This window comes from Numida meleagris, chromosome 10 (genome assembly GCF_002078875.1).
Source record: "Numida meleagris isolate 19003 breed g44 Domestic line chromosome 10, NumMel1.0, whole genome shotgun sequence".
Taxonomy (NCBI): Eukaryota; Metazoa; Chordata; class Aves; order Galliformes; family Numididae; genus Numida; species Numida meleagris.
The window spans coordinates 18,473,706-18,490,303 of NC_034418.1; the positions used below are offsets into that span (position 1 = coordinate 18,473,706).

The 16,598-nt window shown below is 57.0% G+C and overlaps 1 protein-coding gene across 1 annotated transcript in view; it reads right to left on the reverse strand.

The window, feature by feature from the left end:
• ANKRD11 (ankyrin repeat domain 11) overlaps window positions 1-16,598 on the reverse strand; it is an 81,738-nt gene that overhangs the window by 64,716 nt on the left and 424 nt on the right. The gene's annotated exons all lie outside the window — the stretch shown is intronic.

The following is a 16,598-nucleotide window of genomic DNA, read 5'->3' on the forward strand; positions in this document are numbered from 1 at the left end:
CACTGACCAGCAGTGCAGCGCGGCTCTCCCACGCTCTCTGCTTTGCATGGAGTAAGAAAGAAACAAACACTGCATCTCCCTCCCAGCAACCAGGAGGCACGGCCTCCCCGCAAGCGAGTTCGTCCTCCCTGTGAGCGCACCTTTAAAGCGAGAAGAGCCAGATTTTGATTTAAAAGCAGACTCGTGTTAATTCAGATTCCACAGTGACCCAGAGCTGAGACGTGTCACGCAGCGTCAGTATTAGGCTCAAATCCTGGCTTGTGCCAACTTCTGAATGAAGAGATAGCAGGAGAGTAGGACAGCCCTTTTCCCCAGCATTCATCTGCTTCCCTCGACATAATTTAAGGAAAAGACAGAATTTCAATGAGGGTTCTCTCTGAGGGCTCCACTAAGATCCGCTGGGGAATACACAAGACACGGCGGCGGTGCGGCAAGATAAGCTCAGCAGCCAGGGAGCTCGAGGGGGGGCACACGGAATGAGCGAGGGGGGAGGCCAGGGAGAAGCCCCCAGATATCCCCCCACGAGTGCTATAGGTGGGCAAAGAGCAGCTCAGCCATGATGCCTCGCGGTGCCCTGTGCCATCCCCGCTGCTGAGGGACAAGGGGCTGCTCGGAAATCACAGCGCTCCCTACTCGAGGCGCTGAGCCACGGGCACCCACTGCGTGTACCCATGCATCCGCCTGGGGCATTCGGGGTCACCTCCGAGCGCAGCGACGTGCTGCAGATGGCAGCACAAAGAATTGCACCTGTATTTTTTATCATTTTTAAAGAAACAAACGTCGGGATGTACTGAACGTACGAGTTCTGCCTCCTTAAATGATGTGATTGGATTGCTTTCAGAAATTAAGCAGACCACGTTCTCTCCATCTCAACGTTCCTTCACTCTGCCCTGCAGACAACAAACGCGCTCCGTCTACATTTTGCCAAAGCTCCCATCATTTCTGCCACTTGATAGGAACACACGAGCACTTGATCCTGTCCTCAAAAACAGAGCTCACGATGCTCCCGCGCAGCCTGCAGGGCCTAAGGCTCAATCCATCCCATCCACAAAGGAGCACACGGAAGGGAAAGAGGCAGCTCCAGAGTGACGGCCTGCGGAACCAAGCTGTCCTCGAGGTACACTCAAGGACACTGCCCCAGCCCCACTTGCAGCCCCACTGCCCCGAGCTCTGCTGCTGCTGCCTGCCATGCAGCAACCGCCGCCAGCTCCGTGCTTATAAGGAGAACGTGAGAAGACGTCTGGGTATGGTACATTTCTGTGCTTCCTTTTATAGAAATAAGGCTTGGGAGGTTCAAATTCTGTAATTCATTTCAGTAGGTCAAAGCACGCTACAGAAGTGTTTCATTTTGTATTTAAATTGCATTGAACTAAAAAAAAAAAAAAAGCTAATCGCCAGTAGAAACGTACCCGAGCGCTCGCCGCTTGTAACCCCAGCGCACACAGCAGGAGCTGAGCAGAACCACGGAGCTACAGCACGTTCCAGCTCCGTGAAGGAGAATGCTGCTGAGTGGGATCGGGTGTTTGCAGCTCCCCGTGCCCCGAACATCCCAACACTGCAAACTGCACAGCCACTGCTCACTGCTCCCTCCTGCAAAGACCCGTGCAAGCAGCCCGAAAGGCACTTGGCAGGGTCAAAAACGGAGATGTCAGGAGAGCCCCAGCCCTCAGCACCACCTGAAAGCTGAAGTCATTTCAGTAGCTCCTTTTTTTCGTGGAGTGATGTGGCAGAAGAGCGATGCAAGCCTGAACAGTTTCCACTGAACCAGGCTTTTCTATTCCGTGCACACAATTAAGAGCGCTGGAAACACACAAGCATGTTCTCATCTCTCCTCCTTCACCCTCACCGCCCTTCTGTGGCTTCTCTGATGAGTGGAAAGTATTAACTCCAAACAGTTTCTGCAATTTCCTGAGCCAACCTTGGGCTGCAGCTCAAGGCTCCGGCTTGCCCTTCTGCACCAGCAAGCAGAGACAAGACTCGTCCCGCCGGGCCGAGGACGCGCTGCTACCCCAGCTGGGATTTAGTCATAGAGAAACTCCACTCGCTCCAGAAGACGTTAGAGCACTTAAAGATCCCCCACTTCTATCAGCAAAGGCAGGAACGAGCCCTGCCTACGCCAGGCAGGCGCGCCCCGCAGCGGCGTTACCTCGCACCAAGGGCTGCTCCACGCACCGAGGGCAGCGGGACAGGCAGGCACAGGGAGCGCGGCCCCACGGGTGCTGTGGCAGCGCAGGGAGCTGCAGCCACCCCCAGGGCTTCCCCATACGCCCTCCCGACCTCAGCAGGTTTTCGTTTTCAGAGCTCCAACGTGAAATATCATCACCTCAGATTGCTCGGTCTTTGCAGTTGGGTTGATTCCCTTCCAGAAAGATGCATCATCGAGTGCGCTTCTCCGTGAAGTGAGCTGAACGTGCTGTAAGGGCATGTATGTACGCAGGGAGCAGCTGCCTTGCTTCGGAAGGAGCCCTCGCTTACCACTGCATACATAAGAATGAGTATTCGTTTCAAACGGGGCAGAAAGCCTTTCTGGAGGAAAAAAGGAAACCAGTAGACACCTATAGCATCCCACTGACCTCCACATCACCCAAACCGCCTCGTTACCCAGCCCTAACCCAGCACCAGCACCCACAGAGCTGCCCGGCCGCTGGCACCGCGTGCAGTGCTGGCTGTCCCCAGCCCATCCAGTAGGAAAGCACGGCTGTGTGCCTCCTGAGAGCACAACTGCTCCACTGGTATTCTCATTCACTGGAGGAACAGGGGGAGAAATTGTAACCTCCGTATCCTAAACACTTGCTGAGCCCCTCCTGAAAGGTACCGAGCTTCTGAAGCAATTATTCTATAGTCAGATCATTGCAAAGGTGGTACATAAATGGCACTTAAAAAAAGGTTAAGCACAGCCATATCCATACGGGCAGGTAAAGCAAAGGGCATAATGGAGCTGAAATGCAAGCCCCATAAAAGCCACCACCAGGAAGAGACCTCCAGGCCAGCACAAACCGGCACAAGCTGTGCTCAAGCAGCAGGCAGGAGGCAAAGGCAGCCAGGGCTGCTCCTGACACACCAACAAAGGAAAAGGGGAAGCCAGCACTACTGCAGTCAACAGCGTGAGCAACAGTGTTCCCAGCTGCTGACAACTCAGAAACACTTGTGGGAAAATTAAAAAAAAAAAAATTAATCGAGTACTGAAAAACAACGTACATTAGAAAGCGACAGGAATTCGGGCTCGTGACAAAGAACAGCCGAGCATTGCCCAACTCCTGCCCACAGGTACCTGCAGCAGGATTGCAACACCTGGCTGGCAAACAAGTCCGAGCGCCAGCTTCCCAGCTTCCATTCGTCACGGCCCCCCCAGAGCCTCACCAGAGCAGGAATAACCCCCGGCCCAGGGGGATCTCAGCCAGCTGAGATGCGAGTGCCCACCGCAGAACACCGCAGCCAACCAAACAGGGCACGCAACGGGCAGCTCTGCGGATGGAGAAGCACTGCCCGTGCGTGGGGAACCCCACACCACGCTGGCCGGAATGGAACCGAGCCAAAAGGCCGTGGGAGCTTGGACTTGTCCTAGTTACGCTGCAAGACGCTGCCCTTCAGCGGCACAACACGGACAGGTATGTGCTGTGGAATTAAACCGGTAGTGGCAGGTTAGATCACAGCCGCTGCCACACGTCAGGCGTGCTGAGCTCCTCACTCCTAAACAAGGCTGGTGTGGGGCATACACCACCAGGAACAGTGCCCCCACCAGCCCAGCCCACCAAAGCTCTCCCAAGGTGAAGGCACAATGGTTAGGAAGGCACTTGGGCAGGAAGAGCAGCGCCTTCTTGAGAAACAGGGATTTGCCATTTCTCTCCCGCTACGCTCAGTTTTAAAACATTGAGAAGATACAGAACATTCTCAGCAAAGAGAGACAGATATCTGTCACCTTGTCGAGTCCCACATTTGCAACCGAGCAGCTCAGTGGCAAGCTGGATGCGGGTTACTATTAATAACCGAACTATTTCCTTTCCTTTCTGAAAGCAATTTGTGAGAAGGATGCAGGCATTCCATTTATTGAAAAAGCACTGATGAGGCAAGGAGGGGCCAAGGAAGTCACTCTTCTGCTTTCAGAAGCGTGCACGCAGGCGCTCTCGAAGGGAAGGAACGGCAGAGCTCCCCAAGAGCACCCAGCCGCGCTCGGAGCGGGCACGGCGCTGCCCTCGGAGCACACAGGGCTCCCTCGAAGGCTCGCAGCGGGGCACCCACATCCACGGGCAGTGACACAGCACTGCTGCGGGGATGCTGCAGCACCCATAAAGCAACATGCAAAGTGCCGTTCCCAAGCTCCTGACATTGCCTTGAAGCCCACGGTGAGAAGCGTCCGGGCAGCCCTGGTGTGCAGTGGAGGCTCCTCCTGCTGCCCAGAACACAGCGCTGGGGCTCGGCACCAGGCACGCTCAGACCCCCCCGGCTGCACGCACACCCCGTGAGGGCAGGGCACGTCCCGCCCCGTGGGAGCACAGCACCGAGCTGCATGGAGGGCAGCAGCGAGGAAAGCACGCAGAGGACAAAAGGACAGAGGTAGGATTAAAGCAGGGCCTTGATCCCCAGCCAAACAGTTACCCATGAGCCCGCGCAGCGCCCAGAGCTGAGTCGAAGCCCAGGCTGCGCTGCGCTCCGCTTGTGAAGTCACATTTAGATGTAGACTTGCAATGTTCTGTGCCCGGCTGGTGGCTAAAAACAATGCCTTTGTCATCAAATCTTGCTTCAGCAAGCTGACGTGACGTTTTCAGTTCAGGAAGTAAGATAATTGCAGCTCGAGGTAAACAACTACAACCGTGCATCGTGCACTGCTCTAATTTTAAGCCCGAGTCCCCTGGCGTGCCCACAGCTCACAGCAGCCTCCTCTCCTCGCTCCCACCACCCCAGCAGCTCATGCCCCAGCCCCGCTGCTCCCGTGCACCAACCAGGCTGGGGGAAGCAGGAGCCACGCTGAATGCAGCAGGGAGCTTCCAACCGGAATGGATCGAGGTGAAGCCAAACAGAAAAGGAGAGAAAACAGACTACGAATCTCAGAGAGCCTGTCCGGCCACAGCCTTCCCTGTAGGTGTGGGTTCCATCCCATTCCTGACAGCTCTCTGCTGTGACCTGTAAGGTCCCAGCCAACCTAAGCCAACCCGGGGCACAAGTTGCATCTCCCCTCCGAGGAGGGCAGAGCAGCGGGCACCACACCTGGGGTCACACACCAGCAGTTCCACTACCAGCTGCACAGCCCAGAACTCCAGCACCCCCGGCAGCCTCCCCAGCAGCACAGGAGGGATCCAACACCCTGCACAGGGCTAACTCAGCCCCAGGCCGTGCTCAACTGGAGCACAACGCCTGGATCCACCTGGGACTGCAGGAGACGCTGCAGGCTGGCCGCCTCGCGGATGAATCATGGCACACAGAGGTGGCAATAACTGACTGCTGTTTATTGGTGCACTCCGGTAGGCTTCCCCTCTTCCTCACCCAAAGAAAAGGGGCAAAATGACAACGAAATGAACAACGCCGAATGAGGGAATACAGAAGAGTAAAGGAGATCTGACGCAGGCAAAACATTCCTGATCAGCTTTGCTTCGAAGAGACAGAAGTGGTCAGAACTATTTCAGCAGCTGCTCGTGCAGGAGGCTGAACAGCAACACACCACGTGGGGAGGCCGGGCAGCCCCCGAGAACGCCGCTCCAGCTCCAGCACTTCATCACCAAGCGTCTCCAACAACCCCACCCCGCTCCTGCCATTGTTGTCAGACAGGGAATTCCAGGCAGAGCAATTATTTCCCCATTCTTATTGTTGGAGGAAGCAGAACGGTAACCCTACACGGCAAACAGATCATTTAAAAGGTACTTTCCCCCAGTCACACATCTCTCCTTACCGAGATGAGCACCCTCTCGGAGCACCCGGTGTACGGCAACACCAGGGCTGTTAGATGCAAACACCTGAAGGCAGCAGTGACCGGAGGCTGAGGGAGGGGGGCTCGTTGAGCCCTTCGTTAGGGGCAGCAGAGGGGCCCTTCACAGGGGGAAGGCAATTCTCTGCTCCCGGGACAGGCTGAGTTGGGCAGGGAGGAACCTGATGGGGTTCCACAAGGGCAAAGTCCCACACCTGGGGAGGAACCCATCAGTACAGGTGGGGCTGAGCTGGAAGGGGCTCTGCAGTGAGGGGCCTGCAGGTCCTGGTGGCCACCAGGAGTCCTCTTCTCTGGAGATCATCAAACCCAACCCGGGCATTTCCCTGTGCAACCTGCTGTAGGGAACCTCCCCTGGGGAGGAACGCTGAGGAGATCCAGAGGCCCCTTCCAACCCCTCCAGCTCTGGGATTCCGTAATGCTTTCCCATAAGGCGTGTCAGACCAAAACTGAGCACAAGAAGGGAACCTCGAAAACACTCCCAACTTCAAAGTGAAGCGCCAGAAAGTCAAACACTCCCTCTGCCACCAAAGCCATTCTGCTCTTTCCATTAACAAATGAATGTTTAACAGAATAATCAGCTGAGAGTCTATTCAATGGATCCACGCAAGGTAACTTGGTCACCACACGCATTAGTTTCCGCACACAACTGCGCTCCCACTGCAATTCATTGCACCTGCACCAGGAGCACACGGCCGGGCTGGGCCACGATAACAGCCAGGAGCTGGGCAGGGCCCGAGCTCAGCACCACGCACACGGGCTGAGGGGTTCTGCTGCAGCAGACACACAGTTCAGCTCAGCAGTTCCCTCCCTTACACGCTCCTCTGTTATTCCGTATCGTAACACTTCGCTCTTAGGTAATAGCTGCAAGTTAAAAAGCATTTGGTGTTTTTTTTTTTTTAAGTAGCTGCAGTTAAAACGGAGAGTAAAGTTCCGATCAAAACTATGAATTGCCAAAAAGCAAGTGTTATTTCATGAACTGCCAGGAAGCGCGACCGAACCATCGGGCAGCTGGAACGGCCAGCAGCCCCAAGCAGGCAGAACGCGCTGCCTGTCCCCATGAGCGCCCCAGATGGGCCACAAAGGAGCACAAATCAATGTCACTCCTCAATGCTTCAGTCACAACAGGTGGGGTGGGGGGAGAGGGAAGAAGTACAGCTGCTCAGCTGCACTGCCAGCGGCTGCAGCCCTCCTAGGGGGAGCGGGACCGCTCCGAGCCACCGTGTGTAGGAACGAGAAAAACAGAGCCTGATTCAGCCCTGCCTCCCTCCCAGCCCTGCCTCCTCCAGGCGCTTTAAATAGGATGTCAGCACTACTTGTTTGTACGCCATAACAGAAAAATGCTCGGTTTCTTAATACCGCGTTACAGAACAAAATGTTACTCAATTCTTTCCGTAAAGTGCCGAGGAAGAGCTGCGAGACCATATGCATCCGAAGGCATCCACGTGCTGGGAGAAGCTGCGGTTACGTAAGGGACGATGGGCGCCTGCCCACGGAGAGCAGCAAGGATGGGGCCGCTGGGACCTTCCCTCAGCCCCAGACAGAGCCAGCTTTGCGGGCCTGGTGATGGAGGCAAGCGATGCTCACAGCTGGGTCACGGCTTAAGGCCTCGGCCATGAGAGCACACAGACAGAAGGAAATCCCACGTGGCTCCCCTCTCTCCTTCACCTCATGCCATTAAGCAGAAATGAATCACTCGCTAAATGGCCGAGTTCAGCAGGAAGCAGTGCCACTGCCCCGGGCGCACAGCTCCTGGGGGGCACGCTGAACAGGAGGTGCAGTCACCCCCGAGCCCCGGCCCAGCCGAACGCAACCCAAATCCAGCTCCATCACCTCTCTAGCTGCTCCCAGCCAAAACAAAACCTTCTCCTGAGTGCAGGTCAGCGCTGTGGCATCGCTCTGCTGCTGCTCTGTGCGAGGCGTGGGATGGAGGTGCTCACCCAGCTCAGCAGCCGCAGGGAAACGCACGCTGCTATCCAAAGCTGTCTGCTAAGCACAGATAGGGAGAACAAACGTTGCACTGCACGGTTTGGAACGTTAGAAGATCTTAAGCTGAACCAGACACCACACGAAGGAACGCTGAGAGTTGGGCTATCGCAGCAAATGAAATGAAAACTGAAAAGTAAGTCTAACTAGCGGTCCATTTCAGCAAACATACACCAGCTCCAGGCATCATAACACACAGCTCTGACAGCAAGCCTCCTGCAGAACAAGCAGCCCCTAACTCTGAGCACCTTGCAGCTTACCCAGCCCCGGCCCTGCTGCAGCACTGCTAACAGAGGTCCATTATAAGGGCGATGCACAGCCCAGCTCCGCCAGCACCCGCTGCCACATCGGGCTGCGTTTCTATAGCAACCTGGGAGGAAAATATAAAGCAAGTTACAGTTACATGAAAATTATTCTCCATGACAATATATGTTAATGCTGGAGCGTTTTATCCAGAATGGCCCGGCAAATGTTTACACTCAGATGTGTGTTTACAAAAATAAATAAAGAGAAGGTATAACAGCTAATGGATCATCCCGAGATAATGATCGCGGGCTTTTATTCCTTCAAGTTTTAATGTATGCAGAACAAAATTCTTTAAGCTCACAGAAGGAAAAGCGAGCCACCTTCATCAAGGTGTCTGCATGCTTAGATACGGTGCACATTCTTTAAGAAACAGCCTTTCAGAAGACATAAGCATGCTTGTAACGCTGCGATCCCTTAGCTTTCCTGGCTGCAAACACAGAGCACCTTTATACCTCACTGCAGGGCAAAACGTGCTAAGGGAGAGGCTGAGACACCCAGGGAGCTGAGAGCAGCCCAGGCAGCAGCAGGGACCAACCAAGGTTACCCACCGCCCCACCACGCTTCTGGGCCTAACCGCTCCTCTTCTCAGGGAACGCACCCCTGGCTTCACCCCTCTTCAGAAGCGCGGCAGCGGGGCCGGCCCCAGAGGCAGCCATTTGTTGGCTTCTCCGTTCACTTGGCTTGCGCCCCAAGGAGGAGCAGGAAGGAAGAAAGTAGGTTACAAACTGCCTGCAGCCCTCCCCTGCGCCGCAGCGCACGGCCGGGCACGGGCACGGGGCGATCCGGAGCTGCGGGCAGGACGGCAGCAGGACCAGGCCCCACCAGCCTCGCTCCGCCTCCCCCCGCCTGCAGAACAGTGCCTGAATCACCACAATCGTAACTTTTTATGACAGTGGGAAAACTGCAATATTCTGCGCGAGTTCGCTCCACCCTGTACATAAAACCGCTCAGAGGTCCGACCATAAAGCAAACTGCTCCCTTTGAAGTGCACCTTAAAGCCCTTTGTGCTCCAACGCTGATGTAAGAAACGCAGCACGCTCGCATTTTACATAACCACGCTGGGAGCATCGTTTGCTCATCGTGGCTCTGGACAGCGGCAGGACCCGAGCAGGGAGCGGGGCTGCCCGCACACCACGTGCGGGCTCTGCTTTCCCCGTGGACCATTTGCTGCAGAGCCCACAGCAGCACCACCGTTATCACTGCAGCCCATCCAGCCACCCAGCTCAGCACAGACGCGCTTCCAGCCACATTTCTCTCCACAACAATACACAGATCTCTCTCTCTCTCTCTCCATACAATGAAAAGAGAAGAGCTACAGATCTTAGGCGAGAAAAATCTGCAAAGCGAAGCACAGCAGCAGTTGCTAGGTTTCTTTTAAAACCTCCAGTAATTGCTATGATTGGATTCCTACCACAGTTCCTTGCCGCTGCAGCAGAGGGGCAGAATGCCATTTCCACAGAAGAACCCCTCAACCCAGCTGCAGCTCTGCTGCAGGTATCTGTGCTCCACGCAGAGCTGATGGAGCACATCGTGCCCCAGCCCCATGCGCCTGCCAGGGCCAGGTCCCGCTGCACACAGCTGGCTTCCCCCTTACTGGGCCAAAACACATCCACGTTGAGAAGTCATCTTCTCTGTAAGAGCAGGCAAACGCGTGCTAACAAGAAGTGGAACCTCGCAGATGCAGCCCAGCACACTGGGGGTGAGCCCCGCAAAGCCGGCTCCCAGCAAGCTGAGCATGCATGCAGCCAGCAGACCTCCTGTGCAGCCTGCACAGTAAGAGAATTAGCACCAGACGGACGAGGTAACCGCCCTGACTGTCAGGATGACCATTCCCAATCCCAGTTAGCTGCACTGCTCTATAGGAATAAGTCATGACCACAACCGCTACTGGTAGAGTCATGGAAAAGAACCGCACGGTTCAAATGCAGGATGAAGCCATAGGACAAGGACCTTCAGGTCGCACATTAGGAAAAGTCTCCTCTCCCAGAGCAGTCAGGCTCAGGCACAGGCTGCCCGGGGAGTGGTGGGGTGGGTCACCGTCCCTGGGGGTGTTCCAGATGTGGCACTGAGGGACACAGACAGCGGGCATGGCGGGGTGGCTTGGTGATCTTAGAGGTCTTTTCCAACACAAATGATTCTATGTCTCAGAGCTGGCCTGCCCAGGCAGCGATGCAGGAGGCAACAGGCCTCTCGTGGCAAGCACAACAGCCGTGCAACAGCCAGCCAACGCGGCAGGCGCCCCAAGCCTTGCTCCCCACCGCCATCTCCACATCCTCAGATCCTTCACCTCCCACTGCCAAGCAGCTTCCTCTCACCACACGGGAGCAAGGCCCAGACCTCGAGGGAGATGAAGATGCAGGATGATCTCAGAAAGGCAGGAAGAGAAGCGAGGAAGCATCCGAAGGCAGATGGGCTAAAATTAGAAGCAAGAAGCCTGGATAAGGAGGACCAGAGGAGGAGGACCGAGGCGAGAGCAGAACCTCTGAGATCAGTTCCCAGGAGTGGAGGGGAGGCAGAAGGGAGAAGAAATCTGGCACGTGAAGCAGAAGCTAGCAGGCAGAACAGGCTGCAGCAGTGCATTCAGCATTTTAAGGCTATAACCCCCAGCTTTCTAACTAAAGAGCACTACTCAGCAAGCCTGGAAAAAGCCACAAAGCTGACTTCTCATTCCATCTCCCCTGCCTTGCACGAGGGCTGACTGGAAGGCAACTCGGCTCCCACAGAGCACACTGAACACCCCAACGTCAGTGCTAAGCATTGCTGAAGACAGCTTGATTCACCACCATCGCCCCAGGGGCACCTACGACTCCTTCAGAACCTTCTGGGCTGCGGGAAGGACACAGAGCACGGAACAGCAGCACCCAACACATGGTAGGGGCAGGATGCAGCAAGGACAAGACCTATTGGCTGTCCCTGTCCTCCAAACCAACACATCTCAGGTGTCCTGCCGAGCTGAGGGGACAAGAGATCGTTACTGAAGGTGAGCCTCCAGGAGCACAGGTTTTCCTTCCACACCTGGCTAGTGCAGGCAACTCTGTTCCTGCTCAGGAAGGAGAAGCTTTACAGCCAGCACCCAGCACCAAGCCTGGCTCAAGGCACCAGGGGTGCCTGGCTGCGAGATGAAAGCAAGTAGGCAGCGAGCAGCAGCCCAGCACCACAAGCAGGGCACACCGAGCAGGGCATTCCCCCAGCAGACACCTCAACACCAGCATGGCCAACACCACCAGGTGCCCATTGGCAGCAGGACCAGGCTCAGCCCACAGCCGGAGCGGCGTGGCTCCGTGCGGCCGGCAGCGTACGCCGGTGTGATAACAGGCATTGCATAACCCGCAACAGCCACCAGCGTGCACAGAGTGGGAAACAGACCCAGGGAGTAAAGTCTACCAGCAGCCCGCTGCTCTGCTACGGCCCCAGCACGGCCGCGCTCAGCGTGGAGCAACTGCCCCGGGCGCAGCGCTCCCAGCAAACACCTGGAACCCCCCTGGCCGCCTGCCCCCGGCCCAACCCACGGCTCAGGAGCAGCTCAGGGCTCCTGGCACCGCTTGTTTACACGGAGCGGTCACGGGAGAGGCTGGAAGCAGGATCCAGCTTTACGGCTCTGAACTCCTGCCCAGATGAGCTGATAACGCCGCGTGCACCAGCTCACCCGGGGCAGGGGGCACCTTCATGTCTGCTTTATGGGAAACCGAGACGGACCACGAACTGCAGTTAAGAATTTTATACTTAATAACAAAGTTTTCACGAACCTTATTTCCCTTTAGAGCCATTCAGGATATATATATATATTTTAATTATTGTTACTAATTACACTTTCACAGGAAGATGCACAGAGCAGCACAGGATTCTCAGAAAGCCATTGGTGCCCTGCAGGGCAGCCTGCTCCTGCCAGCGGGGCTCACCCTCCCCAGGGCAACGTCTCCATGCTGTGTTGGTGCCACAGCTCTAACAGAGGCCCTCAGCCCCCTTCCATTCTGCACACGGCGCAGAGCAGCACAGAGCCAGCTCCCCCTCTGACCTGCAGCCTCCCATGTCACACGCCAAGAATCACAGACCCATTAAGGCTGAAGCAGATCTCTAAGACCATTAAGTCCAACCGCCAACCCATCCCTGCCGTGCCCACTACCCACGTCCCCAAGCACCACACCTAAGAACCCGCACCCCCCACACCAGGGCTGCGGTAACAGCTCCCCAAGCAGATCACAATGTGGGAGGGAAGGACACACACTTCCACGCCGCTCACGCGTAGGAAGGAGGCCAGCTTTGCGGAGACAAAGCTGCTCTTGCACACACAGATGTTTCCTCCCCTTCCATTCCGAAGGCCCTGCAGCCCCCAGCAGCAACGTTTCAGTGTTTCCATTGAGGCTCCGGCCTTGCAGCCGCCGCTCTGCCCGCACAAAGCCAGCACGCCATCGGGAGCTCGCGGCCGCCATCAACGGCAGGGGAAGATTTATTCTAAAAATACGAACCGGTTACGTTCGGTTCTCAGACGTGGGAAAGCAGGCTGCCGAAAGATTTTTTTTTTTAAGAGGATAAATAATTCAACGCATGAATGCCAAGGGCAGCGCCGCACGCACCCATATGGCGGGGACGAGGCAGACAGTAATGTATGCCGCACATCAGCACGCTGACAGTGCCTTCAACCCTGACCTAGAAAACGCAGCGCTCCCCAGGCTGCAGCGCGGCCCCCCCCCCCCCCCCCTTCCCAACATCCGCACGCTGCATTTTTGGCCTCCGTTGGCAGCAGCTGCACTGCAACGAGCAGAACAAGCCGCCCACGTGACGGGCTGAGGAAAATGAAAATCATCTCGGAGGGACGGGGGTGAGGGCCCGCGCCTGCGCGCTGCCGGAGCCGGGAAAGCCCCGGCACTGCCCTGCGGGTCACAGCCCGCACCGGGCCGCCCCGGCACCGCTACCCCAGCACCGCCGAGCTGCCCACCGCCTGCTACCAGCAACCGGGCCTTCCTGCGGCACTACTCCCTGTTCTGACCCCAATTACGCCTTGGGTTTATTAAAGGGAGCGTGTACACGCAGAAACGTTCACACCCCGGAGAGTCGTGTAAACAGCACAAAGTCTGAGGGCGCTGCTATAAACAGAGCTAATGGAACTCGGCGATTGGAAATGGATCTTGAAAGCTGTCAGATCAAAGCAAGATCTCTGCCACGCAACGACTGCATTACCCTCGGAGCCACGGAGCTAATACCATCTATAAAAATATTTTGCTCCAATACGTTAAGAAACGGCAGCGTTTCATCTGTCAGAAGGTGCGAGGCTTTCATGGGATTACCACAGCACATGCAGCAGGGAAACGAGAACAGATCTGCAGGAGCCCCCAGCTCGGCTGCCACAGCCCGCGCCGTGCCACACAGGCAGGCTCCTCGCTGCCGTCAGCGCTTCAGCTCCTCGCCTTTATTCTCTTACGCATTTGTAAAGGAGAGGGCAGAGCGGCATTACCGGTGAGGAGGCACAGAGCGAGCACGGCCACCCAGCCCAAAGCCCCACGGCGGCACGGCACACACGGCACAGGGTGCTGCCATTTCCCACAGCCGGCTGCACAGGCTCTCCTTCACTATTTTTTATGGCTGTGCTCAGTGGCATACAAATTACATAAGAGTTGGCTGCGAAGCGCTCCGTGCCCTCGGCTCCTCGCCTCCCCTCTCGCAGGGGAGAGAAAAATATTTAAGAGCTGCATACAAATCATTCCTGCTCGGTGTCACGCCGACGGTTTAAATTAGATGGGGGTAAAAATACAGGCGGGCTCATCACGAAACACCACCACCTCTGCCACGGAGACCCCGACCGCTTTCCCCACGCAGCCTTCGCCGCCGGCGCTCGGTGACAACGGAGGCACCCAAGGAACCACGAGGAGAGCAGCCAGGGAAGATACGCCCGGTATCACCGGCTCTGCTGGGCAAGAAGCACAAGCGCCTGTCGCTACTTGCTACGTGACTACCGCCATTAAATCTTAATGCCAAGGAGGAATTTCCACCCGGTACGCAGACGGCTGAGCCTGAAATTCAGGTACTGCTACCAGGCGAGGGGAGCAGAAATCTGCTGCTCGTTCACTCTGTGAAATGCAATTAAGCAGCTCTGGCCGCATGAATCTCCTTCTCGTGCAGCAGGAGTTCTCCTCCACGTAACAAGAACTCCCCAGCTACAACTGCAGGCAGATTCCCCCCAAACAAAGCCATGTGCACGCTCACAGGACACCCAGGCACTATTTCCCAACACTGCAGCTGAAAGCCCTTCCTCGCTGCCAGCACAGTGACCATGCAGGCCCAAACCCAGCCGAGCCCAGCACAACACCAAGGGGTCCCCAGGCAGCACCGTCCTGCTGGAGAACTTTGTTACAGAACATTGCCCTCTTTTAATGTAAGAAAAAAAAAAAAGGGGGGGTAAAAACAATGGCAATGTTTCCAACACATGTCCAAAAGCCACAACATAAAGACAAAGCGTACAGATTAAATGCTGCAGAGATAGACGCGTCAGGAGCCTCCCTTTGAAGTATCTGCAGGAAACACTGTCATGGCGCAGCCACGTTACAATTACACAGTTGGAATAATCACCAGCAGTTGTAGGCAGCCCATCTGCTTCGCTGGGGGAGCGCTGCTGGTGCAGCATTGATTAACACCACCGGGCTCCAGTGACCCCGGAGAAATGCATTTGTGTGCTCTGCTGAGCACGGCCCCGTGTGGCACCGGGGGGGCTGCGACCCAGGGGGGTCCGGTCAACTAAAATAGAGAAGCGGGGAATAAAGTCACCCTAACAGGTTGCCCGCTGTACACAGGGGAAGCCCAGCACTTTGCTGAAGGGTTCGGCTTCTTTTGTTTGGTTGGGTTTGTGGGGGGCTTCTTGTTGTTGTTGTTGATCGGGGTTTTTGAGTTTTCTTGCCCCCACTCAACAACCAACTTACACACTGGACAATCCACACAATGAAGTCTGAGAAAATGCCATTACAATGACAAAAAAACAAAACGCAGCACATTAAAAAAAAATCAATTCACCCGATACCACATTGTTATGAAATAGAGATCCAAGAGTTCATTTCTGAAAGCAGAACCGGCAGAGAAGCGCTGCGCTCCACCTCCCCGGCTCCCAGCAGGCAGGGCTCACACAGCCAGAAGGAGCTGGGAACAGGGTGAGCGCGGGGCAGAACCCACAGGGCTGCTGCTCACCCCGCTCCGAGCTGCCGTGCGTTTCTCAGAGCAGAGCCTCGGCGCTCGCTCAGCCGCCACGGAGCTGATGCAAGCCCCAGCCAGCCCAGCACTGCAGGCTCACGGCCCCCTGCAGCAGGACGCGGGCGGGATGTGTCCCGGCAAGCCCTGCACAGCTCCCGGGGGCCGGAGGGCTCTCCTGCAGCCAGAGAGGAAAAACCCGGAGCATCCCTGCATGGGAGAGCTCGGCTCCGCAGCACCCAGCACACCCGGGCGGGAGCCGACGGGCGCAGCTCCGCGCTGGGGATGGGGCACGATGCAGGGCTGCTGCCTGCGAGCTTCCGCCGCAGGAAAACCGCTCGCAGGGCTCGGCAGCGCACAGCAGAGAACTTCCCCACCGAGACGGGAAGTCGGCACGGGTGAGGCTGCACGTCCCATGCAGCAGCTGGAGCCCTGCGCGGTGCCGTCGGGCAGACGTGCTCCGGTGCCCTCAGCCCGCTCAACCCGTCTCGTAAAAGCGCCGAGTTCCTTTAAGTTAATCGAATCAGATGTTTAGCTCATGGCAGAGCACGCACAAAAGCACGTAGCAGCGCCGTGAGAAAACACGCTGGGGATCATCTCCTTTCCCCTCTGCACGGAGCGTTTTCAGCCCCCGGAAAAGAAAAAAAAAGACGGGGAGACGACATAAAGATGTACCGGGTGCTGAAGGAAGCAGAGGCAGGGCAACGCGCCGCGCTCGGTGCCCGCACGCCCAGCTCTGTGCCCGGCAGCCCGAGCTCCGCCCGCACGGAGCGCACCGCCGTGCCCGGAACGCGGCCCCGCAGCGCTCTGCGGACAGACCCGTGGGGGGCGGAGGGGCTGCAATCGGATCCCACCACGGCCCCGCGCCGCTCCATGGGCCGCCCCGTCCCCCCGGACAGCTGCGGCGCTGGGAAAGGGCAGAGGGCGGGGGGCCGCCTCACCCCGCAGCCCCCGGCCGCGCCACCCACCCCCGGCGCTGGGGGGAGGGGGGTTAAGGACGGGCTGCGGGGCGCAGCTGCTTGGGGGGATTTTTTTTTTTTCCTTATTTTTTCGGTTTGTTTTCCCCTCTTTCTCCCCGTCCTTCGCTCCGGGGCACGGGCGCACAAAGGCCCCGCGCAGCGCTGCGCCGACGGAGGGGACGGACGGGACCGCCCGCAGCCGCCGGCCCCGCGATGGGATGGGAAGCGGAAATCGCCGCTCCGGCATTGTTCCCCCG